The sequence below is a fragment of the Musca domestica genome, unplaced genomic scaffold (genome assembly GCF_030504385.1).
Source record: "Musca domestica strain aabys unplaced genomic scaffold, Musca_domestica.polishedcontigs.V.1.1 72, whole genome shotgun sequence".
NCBI classification, from domain to species: Eukaryota; Metazoa; Arthropoda; class Insecta; order Diptera; family Muscidae; genus Musca; species Musca domestica.
The window spans coordinates 290,297-302,348 of NW_026712388.1; the positions used below are offsets into that span (position 1 = coordinate 290,297).

General features: G+C 34.7%; 1 protein-coding gene and 1 non-coding gene across 3 annotated transcripts in view; one reads left to right on the forward strand and one right to left on the reverse strand.

Moving 5' to 3' along the window:
• LOC101900305 (serine-rich adhesin for platelets) overlaps nt 1-12,052 on the forward strand; it is a 265,583-nt gene that overhangs the window by 234,786 nt on the left and 18,745 nt on the right. The window lies entirely within an intron of this gene.
• Nucleotides 213-284, reverse strand: TRNAM-CAU (transfer RNA methionine (anticodon CAU)). The gene has a single exon. It is a non-coding gene; the product is annotated as a tRNA-Met (tRNA).

Here is a 12,052-nt window from a genome sequence, read left to right on the forward strand (position 1 = left end):
TGGTCCAAAAATGTATTGGCCATTAGCCGCAAGGAGCCTTAAGAGTACTATGAGGGTGATTTTTGAAATACAATAGGGGATATGTGTCAAAGGGGGCAAATTAATTAAGGCCCCTCCCGAAACAGGGTTGAGAAATGTTGGCAGTTATTCCAAATAAAGGGTTCATGAGTTGCAAAAAAATAAAAAAATGTATAAAAAATTAATTTAACTCCTAGCAGAGCAAGGTTTCGATCCTCGGACCTCTGGGTTATGGGCCCAGCACGCTTCCACTGCGCCACTCTGCTTGTTGTAGTATCAACAGCAAATAAATATTACCTTAAAAACAATAACTAAGATCAGGGGTATCTTTAGTATCAACGGGTATCACACCGTGGACCGACATGGCCCATTTTTATACCCTCCACCTTGGAAAGGAGGGTATATTAACTTTGTCATTCGGTTTGTAACATCCTTAAATATTCGTCGTAGACCCCATAAAGTATATATATTCATAATCAGCATAAAATTCTAAGTCGATTTAACGATGTCCGAATGTAGGTCTGTCTGTCTGTTGAAATCACGATACAACCCACATTATTTGACGTAGAGCGCCAAAATTTAGCAGAGCAATTTTTATTGTGTCTAGGATGGTTGGTATTGAAAATGAGATATATAGGTCCACGTTCTGGTATAGTCCCCATATAACGGTACCTCCCGATATTGGGTATTTTGATGATTTATGCAACATTTTTTCACGGATTTGTCTGAAAATTGGTATTTGTAGGTCATAATGAGTCCCTGTGCGTGTGGCTAAACATTGTATGTATAGGTCCCCGTTTTGGTATAGCCCCATATAACGGAACCTCCCAATATTCGGTATTTTGATGATTTTTTTACACCTTTCTTCACGGATATGTCTAAAAATTGGTATTTGTAGATCATAATGGGTCCCAGTTCGTATGGCGAGTCATTGTAATTATAGGTCCACGTTTTGGTATAGCCCCCATATAACGGTACATCCCGATATTCGGTATTATGATTATTTCTGCCACATTTTTTCACGGATTTGTCTAAAAATTGGCATTTGTAGATCATAATGGGTTCTAGCTCCGGTGGCGAAACATTGCATGTATGGGTCCACGATTTGGTATAGCCCCCATATAACGGTACCTCCCGATATTCGGTATTTTGATGGTTTTCACCACATTTTTTCACTGATTTGTCTTAAAATGGTATTTGTAGGTCATAATGGGTCCCAGTTCGTATGGCGAGTCATTGTATTTATAGGTCCACGTTTTGGTATAGCCCCCATATAACGGTACCTCCCGATATTCGGTAATTTGATGATTTTTGCCACATTTTTTCACGGATTTGTCTGAAAATTGGTATTTGTAGGTCATAATGGGTTCTAGCTCCTTTGGCGAAACATTGCATGTGTAGGTCCACGATTTGGTATAGCCCCCATATAACGGTACCTCCCGATATTCGGCATTTTAACGGTTTTTGCCACATTTCTTCTAATGTTTCCTTTACTCTAAGATGGAGGGTATTAAAAGTTTGGCCCGGCCGAACTTAATGTTTTTTTACTTGTTTTTTTTTTTTTTTTTAATCAATATTTCTTGAAGTTATATAAAGCTCTCTATAAATTTTCAAAGCTCTATATTTCATACAGCGAAATTTATATAAAAAAGTTGGAGCTCTTCTGTACACGGTCAAGTCAATATGAGGGTCTTAAAATCTGTGGTCTAAGAACCCGAAGCTTATTCGGAGTTTTGATCTACAATCCAAGTGCTATAAAATCTTGGAATTTTCACAACCAAGACTGGCTATTGGTCAGTGAAATTATAAGAAAATTCAAAGCTAGTTCGGAAAAATACAGAATTTTTATGGTATATACATAAAGTATACAAATATCTTTTGGCGAGAAACTCATTATGACATTTGATCTAGAAAATTTCTTTTTCCCAAAAAAAAGTATTTGCGGAAATTTTGACTTAAATAGGAAATGTATTAAATTCGGAATAAATAAAAAAAAGTAGCAGTTGGTTTTGCCGACGGATTTGTACCCCCAGCCAATGTTGGATTATTTAAATATATTTCGACTTCTGTTAGAATTATTTAAATTGTTGACCCTCTATGGAGTAGGTTCCGAAGGAATATGATATAAATATTTCACTTTCACTCTATATGAGATATTTGATAATTTTTAGAAAATATTAAAATTTGCTTGGGGACCGAAGTATTCCATTTTCATACTTCATCTAATATAGATAAAAATATTGGTATGGACAAAATTACAAGAAAGTCGAACATTTATAACCAATTTTATGCGAAATCATAAATTCCACATTCATCTCAGGTTTCTGGTTGAGAGAAATATTATAATATATCCACAAGTTATGACAGAAATAAGTATTGGAAATTGTGACTAGTTGTGGGTGACGTACCAGAAGGGGTTCGCAGTTATATATCATCTTCACAACAGATCTTGTGTTAGCAAAAATGTTTGTCTGTGTGAAATTCGAAGAGAGTTGGATGCTTATTTCGCTTTCTTTGAGCGTTTTTCAAATCTTGAACCCTATGTGGGGGAGGTACCAGAAGAAATGGTCCGAACTCTATCATCTTTGTAACATATCAATCTGTTGATAGAAATATTGAGATGTACCAAATCCGAATGGAATCCGATAATAATTTCACATTTTATGAGCTATTAAAAATGTTGACCCTTTGTGGGGGGGTTACCAAAGGAGTGGACCGATATATCCCATCTTCACAGCAGATCTAGAGCTAATAGAAATAATGAGATTGGTGAAATATGGAAGGAACGTGGATGCTTATTTCGGTTTTATGATCGTTTTTCTAATTCAAAACTTTGACCCTTTGTGGGGAAGTACCAGAAGGAATGATCCGATGCCACAATCTTTTTAACAGATCACGCGTTGATGGAAATATTGAGATGTACCAAATCTGAATGGAATCGGATGTTAATTTTACGTTTTATGAGCTTCATGGATATTAAAAATTTGTCCCTTTGTAAGGGAGGTACCAGAAGGAGTGGACCGATATATTCCATCTTCGCTCCAGACCTAGGGTTAAGAAAAATATTTTGATGTGTGTAATTTAAAGACAATCGGAATCTTACATCGCTTTTTGTGGGGGATTTCTGTGCAGTAAAATATTTTCTTTCGATCTAAGTTTAAGAATAATATTGTCAAGTTTGGACCAAATCGGATACTCTCTAGTATCCGGATACTCCAGCTATAGTAAAAAAATCGTCGACCCTAAATCATCTATCTCTATAGAAGAACTTCTATCTATAAAATAATACCTCTAACAAAACGCCTTTCACGAAAATAAAGATTCTTAGAAGTGTTCTAAGATCTGGATCTCTTCTATTTATACACGAACATTTGATAATCCTCAATATCTACCCATTTCCGTTGCACAAACTAAATATTTAAAAATCATTTAAATATTCAAACTCTCTTAGGAATTGCTGGTAAAGATTACCTCTTGATATTTGGAATGTATACCATAACGCTTTTCATTCTACTTACAATTCCAAGGAAATCTAAATAAAAGCTATCAAGTTCTCAAAGTAGTGTCCTTTTTCGAAAGTATTGGCAAAGAATCCGACAAAGTCATGCCAAAGCAATTTGTCTTAAATGGTGCAGATCAACAAAATTGTTACAAAATGCAAATTATTTAACAAACAGTTTCAGTTTCAAATTATTTAACAAACAGCTCAGGGACGAGCTGTTAAATAGCTCAGTGTGCAATGAGAGGGGTGTTGAGGACAATTCGAAGGATGGAGTGTTTAATATTGAGTGGGTGAATAATAATCCTTGAGTAAGTATTGACTTAAAAGGAACTGCATTTATGGCTATAAAGAAGAAGATGATGCTCTATAAGATTTCAAAGGCCTTGGAATTAAAAAGAAAAGGAAAATAGTGCCGTAGAAATATCGAGACCTGACAACTATTCCCTACTAGAAAGGTCAGAACTCGAACACAACCATTTTTTTAAATTATTAGGAACAAATTTTGGGCCCAGAGCTTTCAACTGTGCTCCTCGATTTAAATATGAATATATTGCATTCTGAAGAATCCAAATAAGCCTTATTGTAATTCCCCATTACAACACACACCGATACACCCTCTCATAATATCCTTTTTGGCCCATACACTTAATATTCATAGATTGTTCCATTTGTGTGTGTCCTGCCCTTCATTATTATTAGTATTTGTGCAAAAGATTAAGTTGTGAAAATATTTGCAATGGAAGAAATTACTTTATTTGCCAACAACAACAATAATAACATCAACATCATTATCCTGGTCAACATCGAAATAAATGAAATGAAATTGTATTCAATTAAGTGAAAATGTCTTTGGCGGGAGTGGACGATTGCTGGCAGGACACGATGTACCAGAGGCAGTCAATTTGTCTTTTACAGCAGTTTGTTTGATCGGAAATGGTAATGGAAGGATGGGAATTGTATCCTGGCCCCCTTCACTTCAGTCTTGAAGTGTTTGATGTTTTTGTTCAAATAATTGATTGTTTACATGTATGTGTGTGTGTGTTTATGTGTCTCAATGACAGATATAATGACAAAACCAAATACACATATCATAGCCATTATCATCATTAAATTAAAGAGCAATTAATAAATATAATTTGATGTAATAATACGGAAGGAGGGAGAGAGAGAGAGAGTGGAGAGAGGATTGGGAGCGAGGAAACACTAAAATAAATTAATAATTTATAATTAAATCAATTAAGGCAAATGGCAATGAGGTATGCAGGATTTAACGATGTAGAATATTAAGCAGTATAATAAGGATTTCTGCTTATAGGAGTCCCAAAGAAAATGGTGGGTTCTAAACAGGAGCTCATTCAAACATTTAAAATTACCAGGATTTCAAAAAAAAATATTCTTTAAAAATCCACGTTTATTGGTCTGTAGGTCCTTGGAAAAAATATTCTTTAAAAATCCACGTTTATTGGTCTGTAGGTCCTTGGAAAAAATATTCTTTAAAAATCCACGTTTATTGGTCTGTAGGTCCTTGGAAAAAATATTCTTTAAAAATCCACGTTTATTGGTCTGTAGGTCCTTGGAAAAAATATTCTTTAAAAATCCACGTTTATTGGTCTGTAGGTCCTGGAAAAAAATTTCTTTAAAAATCCACGTTTATGGCTCAGAAGGTCCTGGAAAAAAATTTCTTTAAAAATCCACGTTTATGGCTCAGAAGGTCCTGGAAAAAAATTTCTTTAAAAATCCACGTTTATTGCTCAGAAGGTCCTGACCTTTAAAAATCCACGTTTAGAGCTCAGAAGGTCCTGACCTTTAAAAATCCACGTTTATGGCTCAGAAGGTCTTGGAAAAACTATTCTTTAAAAATCCACGTTTATGGCTCAGAAGGTCCTAGAAAAAATATTTTTTGAAAATTCACGTTTATGGCTCAGAAGGTCCTAGAAAAAATATTTTTTGAAAATCCTCGTTTATGGCTCAGAAGGTCCTGGAAAAAATATTCTTTAAAAATCCACGTTTATGGCTCAGAAGGTCTTTGAAAATATATTCTTTAAAAATCCACCTTTATTGGTACGCAGGTCCTTGAAAAAATATTTTTTTAAAAATCCACGTTCATTGGTCTGCAGGTCCTTGAGAAGATATTTTTTTAAATTCATTTTTTAGTGGTCTATAGGTCCTTGAGAAGATATTTTTTTAAAATCCACGTTTATTGGTCTGCAGGTCCTTGAGAAGACATATTTTTAAATACATGTTTATTGGTCTGCAGGTCCTTGAGAATTTTTTTTAAATCCATGTTTATTGATTTTCAGGTCTTTGAAAAATATTTTTTTAAAAATCTACGTATATTGGTCTGCAGGTTCCTCAAAAAAATCCTTAAATAATCTACGTATATTGGTCCGCGGGTCCTTGAGAAATGTTTCTATAAGAAGCCACGTTTCTAATTGGGAGAATCCTGAAAAGAATATTCATAAGGTCTTGTATGTATTGAAGGTGCAACCCTAAAGCCCTCCCCAAAATTTAACATCTCCTGAAACTCAATTAACCACAATCTAGCTAACACATGTTTTGACAGCATCTCCTTTACAAAACAACAAAACAAAAAATAATAACACTTCTAATATGGCCATATAAACATTTATTTGTTGACATTAATATACCTCCTCTACATCCTTGCAAGTCCTCCAAAGAACTACAATTCAAGTTGTGTGTTCGCCAAGAAAACATTATGTTATGTTTGTGTTAGTGACACACAAACAAGACTAATGAAAAAAATATTAACAACAATTTAAGCTAAGCCCACATTTCATCTCTTCTTAAAGATGGAAGGCGGAAATAGCCTAAAGGATAAGGGATGAAGGGGACATCCAACTACCAGTCAAAGTTAGTTCATTTCTCATATCTTAGCCTACATCCAAAGATGATGTCCTTAGAATCCTAGTTTTATCTACGTAACCCAAAAAAAAAATCTTGAGATAAAGGGAGAGAAGAGAAAAAAGGAAAACATCTGTTTTAATGATGATGAGGCCGTTGATGAGTTGCTACGCTAGAGGATAGACATAATATATAAATGAAGAGGCGAGGAATAGAGGAATCCTTATAGAATACCAAAGGTTCTTCTCGTAAAAGACCAATGGGTCTTCTCAGACTCGTCCGACAGCTGTTAAAATTATTCCAGTGACAGTTCATTATATTGTTTACAAGCGTACAAAAGCATCAGAATTTTCCAGAGAAAAAGTTATTCGTGATGGAATTCAAGCGTGATAGCTTGATTTCTTTATATTTGGCTGGAAAACCACAAGTGGCTATCGTTAGAGCACTCCAGCATTTAAATGTGAATAAATCTTTTAAATCTCGTACCATCACTGATACTGGTAGCGTAGCCCGACGTCAAGGAAGTGGAAGTGAATGGAAGAAAACAGCAACATCAGCAAAAAAGGTTCGAAAACTAAAGAAGTGATTTGACCGGAACTCGCGTCGCAGTAGTCGAAAAATGGCTCGTGAGCTGAACATATCGCAATATTCCATTCGCCAAATATTGCAAAATGAGCTCGGGGTGAAACCATTGAAATTCCAAAAAGTGCAAGAACTTACACCGCAACAGAAAGAAAATAGACTCAAAAGAGCTTAAGAGTTGCTTCGCTTAGCCGAAAGTGGTGAACTGCCGAATTTGGTTTTCTCCGCTCTGATGAGAAAATATTCGTTGTCCAGCAGTTATTAAACAAAGAAAAGATGGTGCTTGCTTCCCAAAGAGGTCAGCTGAAAATGTGCACCTTTGGTTGGCCAACAGAACTTAAGCGCCGGCCATGGTGATGGTGTGGGCCGCCATAACAGCCGATGGTCGCTCTCCGCTCGTATTGGTCGACGATGGCATCAGAATAAATGGCGAATATTATCGCAAAAATATTCTGAAGGGTGTACTAAAGCCTTGGGCACGGAAACATTTTGGCCACAGACCTTGGACATTCTAACAGGACTCAGCATCATCGCCCTCAGCACGCGCCACCCAAGAATGGTTACAAAATGATGTCCCTCGCTTCATTTCCAGCGCACAATGGCCACCAAAATCTCCGGAAGCACATCCGTTGCACTACTGTGCCTGGAGTATTTTGGAAAGCATGGTTGGCACTAAAAATACAAGCAAGCGCTTCGCCGGGAATGACCCAAAATACCGCAGAGCAACATTCGGGCAGCGTGTGACGGTTCATTGGCCGATTGAAGGCCATAATTCGTGCAGACAAGACCAAATGGTCCTTCTAATAAAAGACCATGGGGTCTCTCATAGAAGCCCAAAGGGTCTTTTCATAGAAGACCAAGGGGTCTTCTCATAGAAGACCAGAAGGCTCTTCTCATAGAAGACCAGAAGGCTCTTCTCATAGAAGACCAGAAGGTCTTCTCCTGGAAGACCACAAGGTCTTCTCCTGGAAGACCACAAGGTCTTCTCCTGGAAGACCAGAAGGTCTTCTCCTGGAAGACCAGAAGGTCTTCTCCTGGAAGACCAGAAGGTCTTCTCTTGGAAGACAAGAAGGTCTTCTCCTGGAAGACAAGAAGGTCTTCTCATAGAAGACCAGAAGGTCTTCTCATAGAAGACCAAGGGGTCTTCTCATAGAAGACAAAGGGGTCTTCTCATAGAAGACCAAGGGGTCTTCTCATAGAAGACCAAAATGGTCTTCTCATAGAAGACCAAAAGGGTCTTCTCATAGAAGACCAAAAGGGTCTTCTCATAGAAGTCCAGATGGGTCTTCTCGTAGAAGTCCAGATGGGTCTTCTCATAGAAGTCCAGATGGGTCTTCTTGTAGAAGGCCAGATGGGTCTTCTCTAAGAAGACCAAGAGGGTCTTCTTCTCATAGAAGACCAAGAGGGTCTTCTTCTCATAGAAGACCAAGGGGTCTTCTCATACAAGACCAAGGGGACTTCTCATAAAAGACCAAAAGGGACTTCTTCCCATAGAAGACCAAACGGTCTTTCTCTCATAGAATACCAAGGGGTTTTCTCATAGAAGACCAAAGGGGACTCTCATAGAAGACCAAGGGGTCTTTTTCTCATAGAAGACCAAGAGGGTCTTCTTCTCATAGAAGACCAGAGGTCTTCTCATAGAAGACCAAGAGGGTCTTCTTCTCATAGAAGACCAGAGGTCTTCTCATAGAAGACCAAGTGGTCTTCTCATAGAAGACCAAGTGGTCTTCTCATAGAAGACCAAGTGGTCTTCTCATAGAAGACAAAGGGGTCTTCTCATAGAAGACAAAGGGGTCTTCTCATGGAAGACCAAAGGTTCTTCTCAATGAAAACCAAAGGGTCTTCTCAATGAAGACCAAAGCGTCTTCTAACAGCAAACGGAAGAGGTGTTGTCAAAGAAAATCAAAAGGTCTTCTAATAGAAAACCAAAGGGTCTTATCATACAAGACCACAGGGTCTTCTCATAAAATGTCAAAGTTCCTTCTCATAGAAAACCAGAGGGGTCTTCTCATAGAAGACCAAAGTGTCTTCTCATAGAGGACCAATGGGTCTTTTCATAGCAGATCAAAGTAGGGTATTCTCAAGGAAGACCACAAGGTCTTGTCATAGAAGACAAAGAAGTGATGGAAGACCAAGGAAACTAAGTATTTTTTTAGAAGCTAAAGGGTACCTCACAACCGCTTCTTCCAACTAAAACCTTGTTATTTTCACTAATTCCTTTTTTTGTCTCATTTTTTAATGAGAAAAAAAACTAGGAAGACAACCACCACAAACCCAGATGAAAAATGATACTGCATTAATCACAACTAAAAATTATGGTTATGTTTTCCTTTTTTAATTTTTTCTATTTTGAGCAGCACATTTTCTCATTTATGGTGGGATTTCTGGCTCGCCGCTCGGCTAGCTAGCTGATTTAAAGGCATTTTGTTTCAGTGCTTCCAGCTTTAATAAATTTCCAAGTAAATCGCATTTTAAATTTAACGAGAATTTACGATATGGACACTGACTAGTGGCGAATAGAACAATTTAGACATGCAAATGTTTAGAAAAAAAAAATAAAACTAACAGAAAAAAGTTGAAAATATTTAAAACAACGAAAAAAAACTACAGCCAAATAAAAATGTTTAACTTATTATTATTTTGATTGTTATTGTCTTAGAAAAAAAAAACGAGCAAAGCTGCCATTTATTCCACACTGCACACCCATATAATTTAATGTTATTTCGCGTTTTTTCCATTTCCCCTCGCTCCTTCTTCATTCGCCCGTCCTCTAGCATCATCATCATCATCTTCGTTTAAGCAGTTAAATTTACATAAACAAATTCAACCGCCTTTAGCGTGAAGTATGAGGGCGTGTGTACCTCAAGCCAAGTCCAGGCTAGCCGCCAATTTGTTGTGGCTGACTGGCTGCTGGATTAGGAGAACTTTTCATTTCACCCCCCCTCTCCATGGTATCCATGTAATTTAAGATGTGTTCTATTTTTAAGATTTAAGCTACTTCCTTGTCAAGTAAATGCTGTGTCCGTCAGCCATTGTTTTTCCCCATCTCCATTCAGAAATTAAATTGTTTTGAGTTTTTGACACGATTTTCTGTAATTCAGGAGGAAATAACCTAAGTTTCGGTAGAGTGTAATTTAAAATGCATTTAATTTGTGGCCAGTCGTGATTTTATCAGGTGACACTGAAAATTGTTTTCAATTCAATTGTGCAGGGACATAACTATTGGGTAGCGTCTTTAATTTTAAACATTTTTAAAGAATTGCAAACGACGATTTCTTAAAGAAAAAGTCGGATTAAAAAAAACCGAATTTTGTAAAAATGCTCGGGGGTTTTCAAGGTTTATCTGAGCTATAACTGTAGAGTTTTTTTTTATAAATATATTCCGAATGGAATATTTATGGGAATATATTCAGAAACTATTGCGGACTTTTTTTATATATTTTTTTTTAAATATTATTTTATTGATTTTTTGGAACTATTTTGTATTTTTTACAATATTTATGCAAGGACTATCATTTAAGCAACATCTGGGATATTTGATAGAATACTTTGCAAGGACTGGCTAAGCAATGTGCGAGTCGTTCAAATATTATTTTCTCAAGAACTTTCGTAGATTTTTTTTATTTTATTCAATTTTTTTTTATTTTTTTTTTTTTTTTTTTTTTTTTTTTGAAAAAAATCAAGGACTGCAATTTTTAAATAATAATTTTTTCAATATTTTTTTCTGCATTTTTTGGACATTTTTCCAAAGACTATCCTTGATTAAAAAACAAAGTTCAACATCTATCGTGGATTTACTAAACTTTTTTTAACAAAATATTTTTTCAACGAATATCCTAGATTTTTTTAAGGTCTATATTTTCCAAGGAATATACATTTGGAAACTATTTCGAATTATTTTAAATATTTTTTTTGGAGAACTACCATTGATTTTTGGAAGGACATTTTACAAGGAATATTATTTAAGGAACATCAGGGATATTTTGTAGAATTTCTGCAAGGACCAGCTAAGCTATATCGTCAGTTTTTAAATATTTGGATATTTTTCCAAAGACTATCCTTGATAAAAAAAAACAAAGTTCAACATCTATAGTGAATTTACTAAACGTTTTTTTAACAAAATATTTTTTCAACGAATATCCTAGATTTTTTTCAAGGTTTATATTTTCCAAGGAATATACTTTTAGAAACTATTGTGAATTATTTTAAATATTTTTGTTTGGAGAACTACCTTTGATTTTTGGAAGTATATTTTACAAGGAATATTATTTAAGGAACATCAGGGATATTTTGTAGAATTTCTGCAAGGACCAGCTAAGCTATATCGTCAGTTTTTAAATATTATTTTCACAAGGACTGTCGTCCATTTTTAATGTCTTTTTATTTATTTATTTATTTATTTATTTATTTATTTATTTTTTTTTTTTTTTTGAAGGACAATCACGAGTCTTGAAACAATATCAAGAATCTCTTAGACTTATTAAATAAAAATATTTTTGGTTAATACTTTTTCCAAGATTTTATTTTTTGGAAATTTTCGGATATTTTTTCAAAGGCTATAGATTAAAAAAAAACTAAGTTCTTTTAAAAAAATATATTATTTAACGAATATCGAAGATTTCATTAAAAAATATTTGTTCATGGACTAGCGCGGATTTTTTTTAATATTACTTAAAAATATATTTCTAAAAAAATCCACAATATTCATTAAAAAATATAATTTTTAAAAATCCACGCAATTGGGTAATAAATGTCTTTAAAAAGTTTTAGAGAAAATATTATAAAAAATAAGATATTCCTTAAAAAAGTGTTTAAAAATTTAAAGGTAGTCTTTCAAAAAAATACCCTTTAAATAATCCACGATTTAAGGGTAATAGATTTTTAATAAATATTGCTTCAAGTACTATAAATTATTTTTTCATAGAGACGTAAATTTTTTTTAAGATTATTTTTTCAAGGTCGTGATGTTCTTTGAAAAGTATTCACAAAAAAAACCTACGGTTGTCCATTAAAAAATAATTTAATATTTTATATTTTTTTTTATCTATTTTTTAACTATCGGGAAATTTTTAAAGATTTTTTAACATC